A 23152-nucleotide genomic window follows, 5' to 3' on the forward strand; every position below is an offset into this window, starting at 1 on the left:
TGAAAACTACTATGTGCTATCTTGATGTAAACCTTATTATTTTACTTACCAGAGGATTAGAGTAGCATATAACCAATTTTATGATGTGCTACCAATGATCGAGAGGTGACTTTCAGTTTCATTAACTTTTGTACACAATGGAATATTTGCCTTTACAGAACTAAACAAAGATATTGGCTGTTCCACTCCAAATGTTGTGAGGTAGGTTCCTGAATTCAGCTTGCATTTGAGTATTCTATTGCTCTGTAGTATACATGCAATATCTACACAGTTCCAGCTGATCCTGAGTAGTTATGTACACATCATTAACCAAAATGCATAGAATAGAAAGTAATGCATTCAGCTCAGTAGAGTGAACAGTTGAATTTTGTACACAATGGAACATTAGCGTTTACAGTAACAAAGATATTGGCTGTTCCACTCTAAATATTATGAGGGAGGTTCCTGAATTCAGCTTGCCTTTCACTATTCCATTGCTCTGGGTAGAAGACATGCAATATCTATACAATTCCAGCTGATCCTGAGTAGTTATGTACACATCCTTAACCAAAATGCATAGAATACAAAGTAATGCATTCATCTCAATAGTGTGTACAGTTGAATTTTGCTGAAAACTACTGTGAGCTAACTTGATGTAAACATTATTTTACTTACCATATGATTTAGAACAGTATGCAACCAATTTTATCAGTGTGCTACCAATGACCGAGAGCTGACTTTCAGTTTCATTACCGTTTGTACACAATGGAACATTTGCGTTTACAGAACTAAACAAAGATATAGGTTGTGCCACTCTAAATATTATGAGGGAGGTTCCTGAATTCAGCTTGCTTTTCACTATTCCATTGCTCTGGGTAGAAGACATGCAATATCTATACAATTCCAGCTGATCCTGAGCAGTTATGTACAAATCCATATCTCAAAATGCATAGAATAGAAAATAATGCATTTAGCTCAATAGAGTGTAGAGTTGAATTTTGCTGAAAACTACTATATGTAAACCATGTTATTTTACTTGCCATATGATTTACAGTAGTATGCAACCAATTTTATCAGTGTGCTACAAATTTTCCAGGAGTTGCTTTCAGTAACTCACCTTTTGTACGCAATGGAACATTAGCGTTTACAGAACTAAACAAAGATATTGGCTGTTCCACTCTAAATATTATGAGGGAGGTTCCTGAATTCAGCTTGCATTTGAGTATTCCATTTCTCTGAAAGTGTGCATGCAATATCTATACAGTTCCAGCTCACCCTTACTTATGTGCATATCCTTAACTAAAAATACATAGAATAGAAAGTAATGCATTCAGCTGAAATTTGATGAAAACTACTATCTAACTTGATGTATACATTATTTTACTCACCATATAATTTAGAGTAGTATGCAAGTAATTTTATGTGTGCTACCAATGTTGGACTAGTTACTTCCAGTAACATCACCTTTTGTACACAATGGAACATTAGCGTTTACAGAACTAAACAAAGATATTGGCTGTTCCACTCTAAATGTTGTGAGGTAGGTTCCTGAATTCAGCTTGCATTTGAGTATTCTATTGCTCTGTAGTATACATGCAATATCTACACAGTTCCAGCTGATCCTGAGTAGTTATGTACACATCATTAACCAAAATGCATAGAATAGAAAGTAATGCATTCAGCTCAGTAGAGTGAACAGTTGAATTTTGTACACAATGGAACATTAGCGTTTACAGTAACAAAGATATTGGCTGTTCCACTCTAAATATTATGAGGGAGGTTCCTGAATTCAGCTTGCCTTTCACTATTCCATTGCTCTGGGTAGAAGACATGCAATATCTATACAATTCCAGCTGATCCTGAGTAGTTATGTACACATCCTTAACCAAAATGCATAGAAAACAAAGTAATGCATTCATCTCAATAGTGTGTACAGTTGAATTTTGCTGAAAACTACTGTGAGCTAACTTGATGTAAACATTATTTTACTTACCATATGATTTAGAACAGTATGCAACCAATTTTATCAGTGTGCTACCAATGACCGAGAGCTGACTTTCAGTTTCATTACCGTTTGTACACAATGGAACATTTGCGTTTACAGAACTAAACAAAGATATAGGTTGTGCCACTCTAAATATTATGAGGGAGGTTCCTGAATTCAGCTTGCTTTTCACTATTCCATTGCTCTGGGTAGAAGACATGCAATATCTATACAATTCCAGCTGATCCTGAGCAGTTATGTACAAATCCATATCTCAAAATGCATAGAATAGAAAATAATGCATTTAGCTCAATAGAGTGTAGAGTTGAATTTTGCTGAAAACTACTATATGTAAACCATGTTAGTTTACTTGCCATATGATTTACAGTAGTATGCAACCAATTTTATCAGTGTGCTACAAATTTTCCAGGAGTTGCTTTCAGTAACTCACCTTTTGTACGCAATGGAACATTAGCGTTTACAGAACTAAACAAAGATATTGGCTGTTCCACTCTAAATATTATGAGGGAGGTTCCTGAATTCAGCTTGCATTTGAGTATTCCATTTCTCTGAAAGTGTGCATGCAATATCTATACAGTTCCAGCTCACCCTTACTTATGTGCATATCCTTAACTAAAAATACATAGAATAGAAAGTAATGCATTCAGCTCAAATTTGAAGAAAACTACTATCTAACTTGATGTATACATTATTTTACACCATATAATTTAGAGTAGTATGCAACTAATTTTATGTGTGCTACCAATGTTGGACAAGTTACTTCCAGTAACATCACCTTTTGTACACAATGTAACATTAGCGTTTACAGAAATAAACAAATATACTGGCTGTTCCACTCTAAATGTTGTGAGGTAGATTCCTGAATTCAGCTTGCCTTTGACAATTCCATTGCACTGAGTAGAAAACATGCAATATCTATACAGTTCCAGCTGATCCTGAGTAGTTGTGTACACATCCATATCTCAAAATGCATAGTAAAAAAAGTCATGTCTTCAGCCCAGTAGTGTATATTTGAATTTTGCTGAAAACTACTGTGAGCTAACTTGATGTAAACATTATTTTACTTACCATATGATTTAGTGTAGTATGCAACCAATTTTATCAGTGTGCTACCAATATTCCAGGAGTTACTTTCAGTAGCTCACCTTTTGTACGCAATGGAACATTAGCGTTTACAGAACTAAACAAAGATATTGGCTGTTCCACTCTAAATATTATGAGGGAGGTTCCTGAATTCAGCTTGCATTTGAGTATTCCATTTCTCTGAAAGTGTGCATGCAATATCTATACAGTTCCAGCTCACCCTGAGTAGTGATGCACACATCCTTAACTCAAAATGCATAGAATAGAAGGTAATGCATTCAGCTCAATCGAGTGTAGATTGAAATTTTGCTGAAAACTACTATGTGCTAACTTGATGTAAACCTTATTATTTTACTTACCAGACGATTAGAGTAGCATGCAACCAATTTTATGATGTGCTACCAATGATCGAGAGGTGACTTTCAGTTTCATTACCTTTTGTACACAATGGAACATTTGCCTTTACAGAACTAAACAAAGATATTGGCTGTTCCACTCCAAATATTATGAGGGAGGTTCCTGAATTCAGCTTGCATTTGAGTATTCCATGTCTCTGAAAGTCTGCATGCAATATCTATACAGTTCCAGCTCACCCTTACTTATGTGCATATCCTTAACTAAAAATACATAGAATAGAAAGTAATGCATTCAGCTGAAATTTGATGAAAACTACTATCTAACTTGATGTATACATTATTTTACTCACCATATAATTTAGAGTAGTATGCAAGTAATTTTATGTGTGCTACCAATGTTGGACTAGTTACTTCCAGTAACATCACCTTTTGTACACAATGGAACATTAGCGTTTACAGAACGAAATAACCTTATTGGCTGTTCCACTCTAAACGTTGTGAGGTAGGTTCCTGAATTCAGCTTGCATTTGAGTATTCCACGGCTCTGAGTAGAAGAAATGCAATATCTATACAGTTCCAGCTGATCCTGAGTAGTTATGTACACATCCTTAACCAAAATACAAAGTAATGCATTCAGCTCAAACGAGTATAGATTGGAATTTTGCTGAAAACTACTATGTGCTATCTTGATGTAAACCTTATTATTTTACTTACCAGAGGATTAGAGTAGCATATAACCAATTTTATGATGTGCTACCAATGATCGAGAGGTGACTTTCAGTTTCATTAACTTTTGTACACAATGGAATATTTGCCTTTACAGAACTAAACAAAGATATTGGCTGTTCCACTCCAAATGTTGTGAGGTAGGTTCCTGAATTCAGCTTGCATTTGAGTATTCTATTGCTCTGTAGTATACATGCAATATCTACACAGTTCCAGCTGATCCTGAGTAGTTATGTACACATCATTAACCAAAATGCATAGAATAGAAAGTAATGCATTCAGCTCAGTAGAGTGAACAGTTGAATTTTGTACACAATGGAACATTAGCGTTTACAGTAACAAAGATATTGGCTGTTCCACTCTAAATATTATGAGGGAGGTTCCTGAATTCAGCTTGCCTTTCACTATTCCATTGCTCTGGGTAGAAGACATGCAATATCTATACAATTCCAGCTGATCCTGAGTAGTTATGTACACATCCTTAACCAAAATGCATAGAATACAAAGTAATGCATTCATCTCAATAGTGTGTACAGTTGAATTTTGCTGAAAACTACTGTGAGCTAACTTGATGTAAACATTATTTTACTTACCATATGATTTAGAACAGTATGCAACCAATTTTATCAGTGTGCTACCAATGACCGAGAGCTGACTTTCAGTTTCATTACCGTTTGTACACAATGGAACATTTGCGTTTACAGAACTAAACAAAGATATAGGTTGTGCCACTCTAAATATTATGAGGGAGGTTCCTGAATTCAGCTTGCTTTTCACTATTCCATTGCTCTGGGTAGAAGACATGCAATATCTATACAATTCCAGCTGATCCTGAGCAGTTATGTACAAATCCATATCTCAAAATGCATAGAATAGAAAATAATGCATTTAGCTCAATAGAGTGTAGAGTTGAATTTTGCTGAAAACTACTATATGTAAACCATGTTATTTTACTTGCCATATGATTTACAGTAGTATGCAACCAATTTTATCAGTGTGCTACAAATTTTCCAGGAGTTGCTTTCAGTAACTCACCTTTTGTACGCAATGGAACATTAGCGTTTACAGAACTAAACAAAGATATTGGCTGTTCCACTCTAAATATTATGAGGGAGGTTCCTGAATTCAGCTTGCATTTGAGTATTCCATTTCTCTGAAAGTGTGCATGCAATATCTATACAGTTCCAGCTCACCCTTACTTATGTGCATATCCTTAACTAAAAATACATAGAATAGAAAGTAATGCATTCAGCTGAAATTTGATGAAAACTACTATCTAACTTGATGTATACATTATTTTACTCACCATATAATTTAGAGTAGTATGCAAGTAATTTTATGTGTGCTACCAATGTTGGACTAGTTACTTCCAGTAACATCACCTTTTGTACACAATGGAACATTAGCGTTTACAGAACTAAACAAAGATATTGGCTGTTCCACTCTAAATGTTGTGAGGTAGGTTCCTGAATTCAGCTTGCATTTGAGTATTCTATTGCTCTGTAGTATACATGCAATATCTACACAGTTCCAGCTGATCCTGAGTAGTTATGTACACATCATTAACCAAAATGCATAGAATAGAAAGTAATGCATTCAGCTCAGTAGAGTGAACAGTTGAATTTTGTACACAATGGAACATTAGCGTTTACAGTAACAAAGATATTGGCTGTTCCACTCTAAATATTATGAGGGAGGTTCCTGAATTCAGCTTGCCTTTCACTATTCCATTGCTCTGGGTAGAAGACATGCAATATCTATACAATTCCAGCTGATCCTGAGTAGTTATGTACACATCCTTAACCAAAATGCATAGAAAACAAAGTAATGCATTCATCTCAATAGTGTGTACAGTTGAATTTTGCTGAAAACTACTGTGAGCTAACTTGATGTAAACATTATTTTACTTACCATATGATTTAGAACAGTATGCAACCAATTTTATCAGTGTGCTACCAATGACCGAGAGCTGACTTTCAGTTTCATTACCGTTTGTACACAATGGAACATTTGCGTTTACAGAACTAAACAAAGATATAGGTTGTGCCACTCTAAATATTATGAGGGAGGTTCCTGAATTCAGCTTGCTTTTCACTATTCCATTGCTCTGGGTAGAAGACATGCAATATCTATACAATTCCAGCTGATCCTGAGCAGTTATGTACAAATCCATATCTCAAAATGCATAGAATAGAAAATAATGCATTTAGCTCAATAGAGTGTAGAGTTGAATTTTGCTGAAAACTACTATATGTAAACCATGTTAGTTTACTTGCCATATGATTTACAGTAGTATGCAACCAATTTTATCAGTGTGCTACAAATTTTCCAGGAGTTGCTTTCAGTAACTCACCTTTTGTACGCAATGGAACATTAGCGTTTACAGAACTAAACAAAGATATTGGCTGTTCCACTCTAAATATTATGAGGGAGGTTCCTGAATTCAGCTTGCATTTGAGTATTCCATTTCTCTGAAAGTGTGCATGCAATATCTATACAGTTCCAGCTCACCCTTACTTATGTGCATATCCTTAACTAAAAATACATAGAATAGAAAGTAATGCATTCAGCTCAAATTTGAAGAAAACTACTATCTAACTTGATGTATACATTATTTTACACCATATAATTTAGAGTAGTATGCAACTAATTTTATGTGTGCTACCAATGTTGGACAAGTTACTTCCAGTAACATCACCTTTTGTACACAATGTAACATTAGCGTTTACAGAAATAAACAAATATACTGGCTGTTCCACTCTAAATGTTGTGAGGTAGATTCCTGAATTCAGCTTGCCTTTGACAATTCCATTGCACTGAGTAGAAAACATGCAATATCTATACAGTTCCAGCTGATCCTGAGTAGTTGTGTACACATCCATATCTCAAAATGCATAGTAAAAAAAGTCATGTCTTCAGCCCAGTAGTGTATATTTGAATTTTGCTGAAAACTACTGTGAGCTAACTTGATGTAAACATTATTTTACTTACCATATGATTTAGTGTAGTATGCAACCAATTTTATCAGTGTGCTACCAATATTCCAGGAGTTACTTTCAGTAGCTCACCTTTTGTACGCAATGGAACATTAGCGTTTACAGAACTAAACAAAGATATTGGCTGTTCCACTCTAAATATTATGAGGGAGGTTCCTGAATTCAGCTTGCATTTGAGTATTCCATTTCTCTGAAAGTGTGCATGCAATATCTATACAGTTCCAGCTCACCCTGAGTAGTGATGCACACATCCTTAACTCAAAATGCATAGAATAGAAGGTAATGCATTCAGCTCAATCGAGTGTAGATTGAAATTTTGCTGAAAACTACTATGTGCTAACTTGATGTAAACCTTATTATTTTACTTACCAGACGATTAGAGTAGCATGCAACCAATTTTATGATGTGCTACCAATGACCGAGAGGTGACTTTCAGTTTCATTACCTTTTGTACACAATGGAACATTTGCCTTTACAGAACTAAACAAAGATATTGGCTGTTCCACTCCAAATATTATGAGGGAGGTTCCTGAATTCAGCTTGCATTTGAGTATTCCATTTCTCTGAAAGTCTGCATGCAATATCTATACAGTTCCAGCTCACCCTTACTTATGTGCATATCCTTAACTAAAAATACATAGAATAGAAAGTAATGCATTCAGCTCAAATTTGAAGAAAACTACTATCTAACTTGATGTATACATTATTTTACACCATATAATTTAGAGTAGTATGCAACTAATTTTATGTGTGCTACCAATGTTGGACAAGTTACTTCCAGTAACATCACCTTTTGTACACAATGTAACATTAGCGTTTACAGAAATAAACAAATATACTGGCTGTTCCACTCTAAATGTTGTGAGGTAGATTCCTGAATTCAGCTTGCCTTTGACAATTCCATTGCACTGAGTAGAAAACATGCAATATCTATACAGTTCCAGCTGATCCTGAGTAGTTGTGTACACATCCATATCTCAAAATGCATAGTAAAAAAAGTCATGTCTTCAGCCCAGTAGTGTATATTTGAATTTTGCTGAAAACTACTGTGAGCTAACTTGATGTAAACATTATTTTACTTACCATATGATTTAGTGTAGTATGCAACCAATTTTATCAGTGTGCTACCAATATTCCAGGAGTTACTTTCAGTAGCTCACCTTTTGTACGCAATGGAACATTAGCGTTTACAGAACTAAACAAAGATATTGGCTGTTCCACTCTAAATATTATGAGGGAGGTTCCTGAATTCAGCTTGCATTTGAGTATTCCATTTCTCTGAAAGTGTGCATGCAATATCTATACAGTTCCAGCTCACCCTGAGTAGTGATGCACACATCCTTAACTCAAAATGCATAGAATAGAAGGTAATGCATTCAGCTCAATCGAGTGTAGATTGAAATTTTGCTGAAAACTACTATGTGCTAACTTGATGTAAACCTTATTATTTTACTTACCAGACGATTAGAGTAGCATGCAACCAATTTTATGATGTGCTACCAATGATCGAGAGGTGACTTTCAGTTTCATTACCTTTTGTACACAATGGAACATTTGCCTTTACAGAACTAAACAAAGATATTGGCTGTTCCACTCCAAATATTATGAGGGAGGTTCCTGAATTCAGCTTGCATTTGAGTATTCCATGTCTCTGAAAGTCTGCATGCAATATCTATACAGTTCCAGCTCACCCTTACTTATGTGCATATCCTTAACTAAAAATACATAGAATAGAAAGTAATGCATTCAGCTGAAATTTGATGAAAACTACTATCTAACTTGATGTATACATTATTTTACTCACCATATAATTTAGAGTAGTATGCAAGTAATTTTATGTGTGCGACCAATGTTGGACTAGTTACTTCCAGTAACATCACCTTTTGTACACAATGGAACATTAGCGTTTACAGAACTAAACAAAGATATTGGCTGTTCCACTCTAAATGTTGTGAGGTAGGTTCCTGAATTCAGCTTGCCTTTCACTATTCCATTGCTCTGGGTAGAAGACATGCAATATCTATACAATTCCAGCTGATCCTGAGTAGTTATGTACACATCCTTAACCAAAATGCATAGAATACAAAGTAATGCATTCATCTCAATAGTGTGTACAGTTGAATTTTGCTGAAAACTACTGTGAGCTAACTTGATGTAAACATTATTTTACTTACCATATGATTTAGAACAGTATGCAACCAATTTTATCAGTGTGCTACCAATGACCGAGAGCTGACTTTCAGTTTCATTACCGTTTGTACACAATGGAACATTTGCGTTTACAGAACTAAACAAAGATATAGGTTGTGCCACTCTAAATATTATGAGGGAGGTTCCTGAATTCAGCTTGCTTTTCACTATTCCATTGCTCTGGGTAGAAGACATGCAATATCTATACAATTCCAGCTGATCCTGAGCAGTTATGTACAAATCCATATCTCAAAATGCATAGAATAGAAAATAATGCATTTAGCTCAATAGAGTGTAGAGTTGAATTTTGCTGAAAACTACTATATGTAAACCATGTTATTTTACTTGCCATATGATTTACAGTAGTATGCAACCAATTTTATCAGTGTGCTACAAATTTTCCAGGAGTTGCTTTCAGTAACTCACCTTTTGTACGCAATGGAACATTAGCGTTTACAGAACTAAACAAAGATATTGGCTGTTCCACTCTAAATATTATGAGGGAGGTTCCTGAATTCAGCTTGCATTTGAGTATTCCATTTCTCTGAAAGTGTGCATGCAATATCTATACAGTTCCAGCTCACCCTTACTTATGTGCATATCCTTAACTAAAAATACATAGAATAGAAAGTAATGCATTCAGCTGAAATTTGATGAAAACTACTATCTAACTTGATGTATACATTATTTTACTCACCATATAATTTAGAGTAGTATGCAAGTAATTTTATGTGTGCTACCAATGTTGGACTAGTTACTTCCAGTAACATCACCTTTTGTACACAATGGAACATTAGCGTTTACAGAACTAAACAAAGATATTGGCTGTTCCACTCTAAATGTTGTGAGGTAGGTTCCTGAATTCAGCTTGCATTTGAGTATTCTATTGCTCTGTAGTATACATGCAATATCTACACAGTTCCAGCTGATCCTGAGTAGTTATGTACACATCATTAACCAAAATGCATAGAATAGAAAGTAATGCATTCAGCTCAGTAGAGTGAACAGTTGAATTTTGTACACAATGGAACATTAGCGTTTACAGTAACAAAGATATTGGCTGTTCCACTCTAAATATTATGAGGGAGGTTCCTGAATTCAGCTTGCCTTTCACTATTCCATTGCTCTGGGTAGAAGACATGCAATATCTATACAATTCCAGCTGATCCTGAGTAGTTATGTACACATCCTTAACCAAAATGCATAGAATACAAAGTAATGCATTCATCTCAATAGTGTGTACAGTTGAATTTTGCTGAAAACTACTGTGAGCTAACTTGATGTAAACATTATTTTACTTACCATATGATTTAGAACAGTATGCAACCAATTTTATCAGTGTGCTACCAATGACCGAGAGCTGACTTTCAGTTTCATTACCGTTTGTACACAATGGAACATTTGCGTTTACAGAACTAAACAAAGATATAGGTTGTGCCACTCTAAATATTATGAGGGAGGTTCCTGAATTCAGCTTGCTTTTCACTATTCCATTGCTCTGGGTAGAAGACATGCAATATCTATACAATTCCAGCTGATCCTGAGCAGTTATGTACAAATCCATATCTCAAAATGCATAGAATAGAAAATAATGCATTTAGCTCAATAGAGTGTAGAGTTGAATTTTGCTGAAAACTACTATATGTAAACCATGTTATTTTACTTGCCATATGATTTACAGTAGTATGCAACCAATTTTATCAGTGTGCTACAAATTTTCCAGGAGTTGCTTTCAGTAACTCACCCTTTGTACGCAATGGAACATTAGCGTTTACAGAACTAAACAAAGATATTGGCTGTTCCACTCTAAATGTTGTGAGGTAGGTTCCTGAATTCAGCTTGCATTTGAGTATTCCATTTCTCTGAAAGTGTGCATGCAATATCTATACAGTTCCAGCTCACCCTTACTTATGTGCATATCCTTAACTAAAAATACATAGAATAGAAAGTAATGCATTCAGCTCAAATTTGAAGAAAACTACTATCTAACTTGATGTATACATTATTTTACACCATATAATTTAGAGTAGTATGCAAGTAATTTTATGTGTGCTACCAATGTTGGACAAGTTACTTCCAGTAACATCACCTTTTGTACACAATGTAACATTAGCGTTTACAGAACTAAACAAAGATATAGGTTGTGCCACTCTAAATATTATGAGGGAGGTTCCTGAATTCAGCTTGCTTTTCACTATTCCATTGCTCTGGGTAGAAGACATGCAATATCTATACAATTCCAGCTGATCCTGAGCAGTTATGTACAAATCCATATCTCAAAATGCATAGAATAGGAAATAATGCATTTAGCTCAATAGAGTGTAGAGTTGAATTTTGCTGAAAACTACTATATGTAAACCATGTTATTTTACTTGCCATATGATTTACAGTAGTATGCAACCAATTTTATCAGTGTGCTACAAATTTTCCAGGAGTTGCTTTCAGTAACTCACCTTTTGTACGCAATGGAACATTAGCGTTTACAGAACTAAACAAAGATATTGGCTGTTCCACTCTAAATATTATGAGGGAGGTTCCTGAATTCAGCTTGCATTTGAGTATTCCATTTCTCTGAAAGTGTGCATGCAATATCTATACAGTTCCAGCTCACCCTTACTTATGTGCATATCCTTAACTAAAAATACATAGAATAGAAAGTAATGCATTCAGCTGAAATTTGATGAAAACTACTATCTAACTTGATGTATACATTATTTTACTCACCATATAATTTAGAGTAGTATGCAAGTAATTTTATGTGTGCTACCAATGTTGGACTAGTTACTTCCAGTAACATCACCTTTTGTACACAATGGAACATTAGCGTTTACAGAACTAAACAAAGATATTGGCTGTTCCACTCTAAATGTTGTGAGGTAGGTTCCTGAATTCAGCTTGCATTTGAGTATTCTATTGCTCTGTAGTATACATGCAATATCTACACAGTTCCAGCTGATCCTGAGTAGTTATGTACACATCATTAACCAAAATGCATAGAATAGAAAGTAATGCATTCAGCTCAGTAGAGTGAACAGTTGAATTTTGTACACAATGGAACATTAGCGTTTACAGTAACAAAGATATTGGCTGTTCCACTCTAAATATTATGAGGGAGGTTCCTGAATTCAGCTTGCCTTTCACTATTCCATTGCTCTGGGTAGAAGACATGCAATATCTATACAATTCCAGCTGATCCTGAGTAGTTATGTACACATCCTTAACCAAAATGCATAGAAAACAAAGTAATGCATTCATCTCAATAGTGTGTACAGTTGAATTTTGCTGAAAACTACTGTGAGCTAACTTGATGTAAACATTATTTTACTTACCATATGATTTAGAACAGTATGCAACCAATTTTATCAGTGTGCTACCAGTGACCGAGAGCTGACTTTCAGTTTCATTACCGTTTGTACACAATGGAACATTTGCGTTTACAGAACTAAACAAAGATATAGGTTGTGCCACTCTAAATATTATGAGGGAGGTTCCTGAATTCAGCTTGCTTTTCACTATTCCATTGCTCTGGGTAGAAGACATGCAATATCTATACAATTCCAGCTGATCCTGAGCAGTTATGTACAAATCCATATCTCAAAATGCATAGAATAGAAAATAATGCATTTAGCTCAATAGAGTGTAGAGTTGAATTTTGCTGAAAACTACTATATGTAAGCCATGTTATTTTACTTGCCATATGATTTACAGTAGTATGCAACCAATTTTATCAGTGTGCTACAAATTTTCCAGGAGTTGCTTTCAGTAACTCACCTTTTGTACGCAATGGAACATTAGCGTTTACAGAACTAAACAAAGATATTGGCTGTTCCACTCTAAATATTATGAGGGAGGTTCCTGAATTCAGCTTGCATTTGAGTATTCCATTTCTCTGAAAGTGTGCATGCAATATCTATACAGTTCCAGCTCACCCTTACTTATGTGCATATCCTTAACTAAAAATACATAGAATAGAAAGTAATGCATTCAGCTGAAATTTGATGAAAACTACTATCTAACTTAATGTATACATTATTTTACTCACCATATAATTTAGAGTAGTATGCAAGTAATTTTATGTGTGCTACCAATGTTGGACTAGTTACTTCCAGTAACATCACCTTTTGTACACAATGGAACATTAGCGTTTACAGAACGAAATAACCTTATTGGCTGTTCCACTCTAAACGTTGTGAGGTAGGTTCCTGAATTCAGCTTGCATTTGAGTATTCCACGGCTCTGAGTAGAAGAAATGCAATATCTATACAGTTCCAGCTGATCCTGAGTAGTTATGTACACATCCTTAACCAAAATACAAAGTAATGCATTCAGCTCAAACGAGTATAGATTGGAATTTTGCTGAAAACTACTATGTGCTATCTTGATGTAAACCTTATTATTTTACTTACCAGAGGATTAGAGTAGCATATAACCAATTTTATGATGTGCTACCAATGATCGAGAGGTGACTTTCAGTTTCATTAACTTTTGTACACAATGGAATATTTGCCTTTACAGAACTAAACAAAGATATTGGCTGTTCCACTCCAAATGTTGTGAGGTAGGTTCCTGAATTCAGCTTGCATTTGAGTATTCTATTGCTCTGTAGTATACATGCAATATCTACACAGTTCCAGCTGATCCTGAGTAGTTATGTACACATCATTAACCAAAATGCATAGAATAGAAAGTAATGCATTCAGCTCAGTAGAGTGAACAGTTGAATTTTGTACACAATGGAACATTAGCGTTTACAGTAACAAAGATATTGGCTGTTCCACTCTAAATATTATGAGGGAGGTTCCTGAATTCAGCTTGCCTTTCACTATTCCATTGCTCTGGGTAGAAGACATGCAATATCTATACAATTCCAGCTGATCCTGAGTAGTTATGTACACATCCTTAACCAAAATGCATAGAATACAAAGTAATGCATTCATCTCAATAGTGTGTACAGTTGAATTTTGCTGAAAACTACTGTGAGCTAACTTGATGTAAACATTATTTTACTTACCATATGATTTAGAACAGTATGCAACCAATTTTATCAGTGTGCTACCAATGACCGAGAGCTGACTTTCAGTTTCATTACCGTTTGTACACAATGGAACATTTGCGTTTACAGAACTAAACAAAGATATAGGTTGTGCCACTCTAAATATTATGAGGGAGGTTCCTGAATTCAGCTTGCTTTTCACTATTCCATTGCTCTGGGTAGAAGACATGCAATATCTATACAATTCCAGCTGATCCTGAGCAGTTATGTACAAATCCATATCTCAAAATGCATAGAATAGAAAATAATGCATTTAGCTCAATAGAGTGTAGAGTTGAATTTTGCTGAAAACTACTATATGTAAACCATGTTATTTTACTTGCCATATGATTTACAGTAGTATGCAACCAATTTTATCAGTGTGCTACAAATTTTCCAGGAGTTGCTTTCAGTAACTCACCTTTTGTACGCAATGGAACATTAGCGTTTACAGAACTAAACAAAGATATTGGCTGTTCCACTCTAAATATTATGAGGGAGGTTCCTGAATTCAGCTTGCATTTGAGTATTCCATTTCTCTGAAAGTGTGCATGCAATATCTATACAGTTCCAGCTCACCCTTACTTATGTGCATATCCTTAACTAAAAATACATAGAATAGAAAGTAATGCATTCAGCTGAAATTTGATGAAAACTACTATCTAACTTGATGTATACATTATTTTACTCACCATATAATTTAGAGTAGTATGCAAGTAATTTTATGTGTGCTACCAATGTTGGACTAGTTACTTCCAGTAACATCACCTTTTGTACACAATGGAACATTAGCGTTTACAGAACTAAACAAAGATATTGGCTGTTCCACTCTAAATGTTGTGAGGTAGGTTCCTGAATTCAGCTTGCATTTGAGTATTCTATTGCTCTGTAGTATACATGCAATATCTACACAGTTCCAGCTGATCCTGAGTAGTTATGTACACATCATTAACCAAAATGCATAGAATAGAAAGTAATGCATTCAGCTCAGTAGAGTGAACAGTTGAATTTTGTACACAATGGAACATTAGCGTTTACAGTAACAAAGATATTGGCTGTTCCACTCTAAATATTATGAGGGAGGTTCCTGAATTCAGCTTGCCTTTCACTATTCCATTGCTCTGGGTAGAAGACATGCAATATCTATACAATTCCAGCTGATCCTGAGTAGTTATGTACACATCCTTAACCAAAATGCATAGAATACAAAGTAATGCATTCATCTCAATAGTGTGTACAGTTGAATTTTGCTGAAAACTACTGTGAGCTAACTTGATGTAAACATTATTTTACTTACCATATGATTTAGAACAGTATGCAACCAATTTTATCAGTGTGCTACCAATGACCGAGAGCTGACTTTCAGTTTCATTACCGTTTGTACACAATGGAACATTTGCGTTTACAGAACTAAACAAAGATATAGGTTGTGCCACTCTAAATATTATGAGGGAGGTTCCTGAATTCAGCTTGCTTTTCACTATTCCATTGCTCTGGGTAGAAGACATGCAATATCTATACAATTCCAGCTGATCCTGAGCAGTTATGTACAAATCCATATCTCAAAATGCATAGAATAGAAAATAATGCATTTAGCTCAATAGAGTGTAGAGTTGAATTTTGCTGAAAACTACTATATGTAAACCATGTTATTTTACTTGCCATATGATTTACAGTAGTATGCAACCAATTTTATCAGTGTGCTACAAATTTTCCAGGAGTTGCTTTCAGTAACTCACCTTTTGTACGCAATGGAACATTAGCGTTTACAGAACTAAACAAAGATATTGGCTGTTCCACTCTAAATATTATGAGGGAGGTTCCTGAATTCAGCTTGCATTTGAGTATTCCATTTCTCTGAAAGTGTGCATGCAATATCTATACAGTTCCAGCTCACCCTTACTTATGTGCATATCCTTAACTAAAAATACATAGAATAGAAAGTAATGCATTCAGCTGAAATTTGATGAAAACTACTATCTAACTTGATGTATACATTATTTTACTCACCATATAATTTAGAGTAGTATGCAAGTAATTTTATGTGTGCTACCAATGTTGGACTAGTTACTTCCAGTAACATCACCTTTTGTACACAATGGAACATTAGCGTTTACAGAACGAAATAACCTTATTGGCTGTTCCACTCTAAACGTTGTGAGGTAGGTTCCTGAATTCAGCTTGCATTTGAGTATTCCACGGCTCTGAGTAGAAGAAATGCAATATCTATACAGTTCCAGCTGATCCTGAGTAGTTATGTACACATCCTTAACCAAAATACAAAGTAATGCATTCAGCTCAAACGAGTATAGATTGGAATTTTGCTGAAAACTACTATGTGCTATCTTGATGTAAACCTTATTATTTTACTTACCAGAGGATTAGAGTAGCATATAACCAATTTTATGATGTGCTACCAATGATCGAGAGGTGACTTTCAGTTTCATTAACTTTTGTACACAATGGAATATTTGCCTTTACAGAACTAAACAAAGATATTGGCTGTTCCACTCCAAATGTTGTGAGGTAGGTTCCTGAATTCAGCTTGCATTTGAGTATTCTATTGCTCTGTAGTATACATGCAATATCTACACAGTTCCAGCTGATCCTGAGTAGTTATGTACACATCATTAACCAAAATGCATAGAATAGAAAGTAATGCATTCAGCTCAGTAGAGTGAACAGTTGAATTTTGTACACAATGGAACATTAGCGTTTACAGTAACAAAGATATTGGCTGTTCCACTCTAAATATTATGAGGGAGGTTCCTGAATTCAGCTTGCCTTTCACTATTCCATTGCTCTGGGTAGAAGACATGCAATATCTATACAATTCCAGCTGATCCTGAGTAGTTATGTACACATCCTTAACCAAAATGCATAGAATACAAAGTAATGCATTCATCTCAATAGTGTGTACAGTTGAATTTTGCTGAAAACTACTGTGAGCTAACTTGATGTAAACATTATTTTACTTACCATATGATTTAGAACAGTATGCAACCAATTTTATCAGTGTGCTACCAATGACCGAGAGCTGACTTTCAGTTTCATTACCGTTTGTACACAATGGAACATTTGCGTTTACAGAACTAAACAAAGATATAGGTTGTGCCACTCTAAATATTATGAGGGAGGTTCCTGAATTCAGCTTGCTTTTCACTATTCCATTGCTCTGGGTAGAAGACATGCAATATCTATACATTTCCAGCTGATCCTGAGCAGTTATGTACAAATCCATATCTCAAAATGCATAGAATAGAAAATAATGCATTTAGCTCAATAGAGTGTAGAGTTGAATTTTGCTGAAAACTACTATATGTAAACCATGTTATTTTACTTGCCATATGATTTACAGTAGTATGCAACCAATTTTATCAGTGTGCTACAAATTTTCCAGGAGTTGCTTTCAGTAACTCACCTTTTGTACGCAATGGAACATTAGCGTTTACAGAACTAAACAAAGATATTGGCTGTTCCACTCTAAATATTATGAGGGAGGTTCCTGAATTCAGCTTGCATTTGAGTATTCCATTTCTCTGAAAGTGTGCATGCAATATCTATACAGTTCCAGCTCACCCTTACTTATGTGCATATCCTTAACTAAAAATACATAGAATAGAAAGTAATGCATTCAGCTGAAATTTGATGAAAACTACTATCTAACTTGATGTATACATTATTTTACTCACCATATAATTTAGAGTAGTATGCAAGTAATTTTATGTGTGCTACCAATGTTGGACTAGTTACTTCCAGTAACATCACCTTTTGTACACAATGGAACATTAGCGTTTACAGAACTAAACAAAGATATTGGCTGTTCCACTCTAAATGTTGTGAGGTAGGTTCCTGAATTCAGCTTGCCTTTCACTATTCCATTGCTCTGGGTAGAAGACATGCAATATCTATACAATTCCAGCTGATCCTGAGTAGTTATGTACACATCCTTAACCAAAATGCATAGAATACAAAGTAATGCATTCATCTCAATAGTGTGTACAGTTGAATTTTGCTGAAAACTACTGTGAGCTAACTTGATGTAAACATTATTTTACTTACCATATGATTTAGAACAGTATGCAACCAATTTTATCAGTGTGCTACCAATGACCGAGAGCTGACTTTCAGTTTCATTACCGTTTGTACACAATGGAACATTTGCGTTTACAGAACTAAACAAAGATATAGGTTGTGCCACTCTAAATATTATGAGGGAGGTTCCTGAATTCAGCTTGCTTTTCACTATTCCATTGCTCTGGGTAGAAGACATGCAATATCTATACAATTCCAGCTGATCCTGAGCAGTTATGTACAAATCCATATCTCAAAATGCATAGAATAGAAAATAATGCATTTAGCTCAATAGAGTGTAGAGTTGAATTTTGCTGAAAACTACTATATGTAAACCATGTTATTTTACTTGCCATATGATTTACAGTAGTATGCAACCAATTTTATCAGTGTGCTACAAATTTTCCAGGAGTTGCTTTCAGTAACTCACCTTTTGTACGCAATGGAACATTAGCGTTTACAGAACTAAACAAAGATATTGGCTGTTCCACTCTAAATATTATGAGGGAGGTTCCTGAATTCAGCTTGCATTTGAGTATTCCATTTCTCTGAAAGTGTGCATGCAATATCTATACAGTTCCAGCTCACCCTTACTTATGTGCATATCCTTAACTAAAAATACATAGAATAGAAAGTAATGCATTCAGCTGAAATTTGATGAAAACTACTATCTAACTTGATGTATACATTATTTTACTCACCATATAATTTAGAGTAGTATGCAAGTAATTTTATGTGTGCTACCAATGTTGGACTAGTTACTTCCAGTAACATCACCTTTTGTACACAATGGAACATTAGCGTTTACAGAACTAAACAAAGATATTGGCTGTTCCACTCTAAATGTTGTGAGGTAGGTTCCTGAATTCAGCTTGCATTTGAGTATTCTATTGCTCTGTAGTATACATGCAATATCTACACAGTTCCAGCTGATCCTGAGTAGTTATGTACACATCATTAACCAAAATGCATAGAATAGAAAGTAATGCATTCAGCTCAGTAGAGTGAACAGTTGAATTTTGTACACAATGGAACATTAGCGTTTACAGTAACAAAGATATTGGCTGTTCCACTCTAAATATTATGAGGGAGGTTCCTGAATTCAGCTTGCCTTTCACTATTCCATTGCTCTGGGTAGAAGACATGCAATATCTATACAATTCCAGCTGATCCTGAGTAGTTATGTACACATCCTTAACCAAAATGCATAGAATACAAAGTAATGCATTCATCTCAATAGTGTGTACAGTTGAATTTTGCTGAAAACTACTGTGAGCTAACTTGATGTAAACATTATTTTACTTACCATATGATTTAGAACAGTATGCAACCAATTTTATCAGTGTGCTACCAATGACCGAGAGCTGACTTTCAGTTTCATTACCGTTTGTACACAATGGAACATTTGCGTTTACAGAACTAAACAAAGATATAGGTTGTGCCACTCTAAATATTATGAGGGAGGTTCCTGAATTCAGCTTGCTTTTCACTATTCCATTGCTCTGGGTAGAAGACATGCAATATCTATACAATTCCAGCTGATCCTGAGCAGTTATGTACAAATCCATATCTCAAAATGCATAGAATAGGAAATAATGCATTTAGCTCAATAGAGTGTAGAGTTGAATTTTGCTGAAAACTACTATATGTAAACCATGTTATTTTACTTGCCATATGATTTACAGTAGTATGCAACCAATTTTATCAGTGTGCTACAAATTTTCCAGGAGTTGCTTTCAGTAACTCACCTTTTGTACGCAATGGAACATTAGCGTTTACAGAACTAAACAAAGATATTGGCTGTTCCACTCTAAATATTATGAGGGAGGTTCCTGAATTCAGCTTGCATTTGAGTATTCCATTTCTCTGAAAGTGTGCATGCAATATCTATACAGTTCCAGCTCACCCTTACTTATGTGCATATCCTTAACTAAAAATACATAGAATAGAAAGTAATGCATTCAGCTGAAATTTGATGAAAACTACTATCTAACTTGATGTATACATTATTTTACTCACCATATAATTTAGAGTAGTATGCAAGTAATTTTATGTGTGCTACCAATGTTGGACTAGTTACTTCCAGTAACATCACCTTTTGTACACAATGGAACATTAGCGTTTACAGAACTAAACAAAGATATTGGCTGTTCCACTCTAAATGTTGTGAGGTAGGTTCCTGAATTCAGCTTGCATTTGAGTATTCTATTGCTCTGTAGTATACATGCAATATCTACACAGTTCCAGCTGATCCTGAGTAGTTATGTACACATCATTAACCAAAATGCATAGAATAGAAAGTAATGCATTCAGCTCAGTAGAGTGAACAGTTGAATTTTGTACACAATGGAACATTAGCGTTTACAGTAACAAAGATATTGGCTGTTCCACTCTAAATATTATGAGGGAGGTTCCTGAATTCAGCTTGCCTTTCACTATTCCATTGCTCTGGGTAGAAGACATGCAATATCTATACAATTCCAGCTGATCCTGAGTAGTTATGTACACATCCTTAACCAAAATGCATAGAAAACAAAGTAATGCATTCATCTCAATAGTGTGTACAGTTGAATTTTGCTGAAAACTACTGTGAGCTAACTTGATGTAAACATTATTTTACTTACCATATGATTTAGAACAGTATGCAACCAATTTTATCAGTGTGCTACCAGTGACCGAGAGCTGACTTTCAGTTTCATTACCGTTTGTACACAATGGAACATTTGCGTTTACAGAACTAAACAAAGATATAGGTTGTGCCACTCTAAATATTATGAGGGAGGTTCCTGAATTCAGCTTGCTTTTCACTATTCCATTGCTCTGGGTAGAAGACATGCAATATCTATACAATTCCAGCTGATCCTGAGCAGTTATGTACAAATCCATATCTCAAAATGCATAGAATAGAAAATAATGCATTTAGCTCAATAGAGTGTAGAGTTGAATTTTGCTGAAAACTACTATATGTAAGCCATGTTATTTTACTTGCCATATGATTTACAGTAGTATGCAACCAATTTTATCAGTGTGCTACAAATTTTCCAGGAGTTGCTTTCAGTAACTCACCTTTTGTACGCAATGGAACATTAGCGTTTACAGAACTAAACAAAGATATTGGCTGTTCCACTCTAAATATTATGAGGGAGGTTCCTGAATTCAGCTTGCATTTGAGTATTCCATTTCTCTGAAAGTGTGCATGCAATATCTATACAGTTCCAGCTCACCCTTACTTATGTGCATATCCTTAACTAAAAATACATAGAATAGAAAGTAATGCATTCAGCTGAAATTTGATGAAAACTACTATCTAACTTAATGTATACATTATTTTACTCACCATATAATTTAGAGTAGTATGCAAGTAATTTTATGTGTGCTACCAATGTTGGACTAGTTACTTCCAGTAACATCACCTTTTGTACACAATGGAACATTAGCGTTTACAGAACGAAATAACCTTATTGGCTGTTCCACTCTAAACGTTGTGAGGTAGGTTCCTGAATTCAGCTTGCATTTGAGTATTCTATTGCTCTGTAGTATACATGCAATATCTACACAGTTCCAGCTGATCCTGAGTAGTTATGTACACATCATTAACCAAAATGCATAGAATAGAAAGTAATGCATTCAGCTCAGTAGAGTGAACAGTTGAATTTTGTACACAATGGAACATTAGCGTTTACAGTAACAAAGATATTGGCTGTTCCACTCTAAATATTATGAGGGAGGTTCCTGAATTCAGCTTGCCTTTCACTATTCCATTGCTCTGGGTAGAAGACATGCAATATCTATACAATTCCAGCTGATCCTGAGTAGTTATGTACACATCCTTAACCAAAATGCATAGAAAACAAAGTAATGCATTCATCTCAATAGTGTGTACAGTTGAATTTTGCTGAAAACTACTGTGAGCTAACTTGATGTAAACATTATTTTACTTACCATATGATTTAGAACAGTATGCAACCAATTTTATCAGTGTGCTACCAGTGACCGAGAGCTGACTTTCAGTTTCATTACCGTTTGTACACAATGGAACATTTGCGTTTACAGAACTAAACAAAGATATAGGTTGTGCCACTCTAAATATTATGAGGGAGGTTCCTGAATTCAGCTTGCTTTTCACTATTCCATTGCTCTGGGTAGAAGACATGCAATATCTATACAATTCCAGCTGATCCTGAGCAGTTATGTACAAATCCATATCTCAAAATGCATAGAATAGAAAATAATGCATTTAGCTCAATAGAGTGTAGAGTTGAATTTTGCTGAAAACTACTATATGTAAGCCATGTTATTTTACTTGCCATATGATTTACAGTAGTATGCAACCAATTTTATCAGTGTGCTACAAATTTTCCAGGAGTTGCTTTCAGTAACTCACCTTTTGTACGCAATGGAACATTAGCGTTTACAGAACTAAACAAAGATATTGGCTGTTCCACTCTAAATATTATGAGGGAGGTTCCTGAATTCAGCTTGCATTTGAGTATTCCATTTCTCTGAAAGTGTGCATGCAATATCTATACAGTTCCAGCTCACCCTTACTTATGTGCATATCCTTAACTAAAAATACATAGAATAGAAAGTAATGCATTCAGCTGAAATTTGATGAAAACTACTATCTAACTTAATGTATACATTATTTTACTCACCATATAATTTAGAGTAGTATGCAAGTAATTTTATGTGTGCTACCAATGTTGGACTA

The sequence above is a fragment of the Hemitrygon akajei genome, chromosome 21, assembly GCF_048418815.1.
Source record: "Hemitrygon akajei chromosome 21, sHemAka1.3, whole genome shotgun sequence".
In the NCBI taxonomy this organism is placed as follows: Eukaryota; Metazoa; Chordata; class Chondrichthyes; order Myliobatiformes; family Dasyatidae; genus Hemitrygon; species Hemitrygon akajei.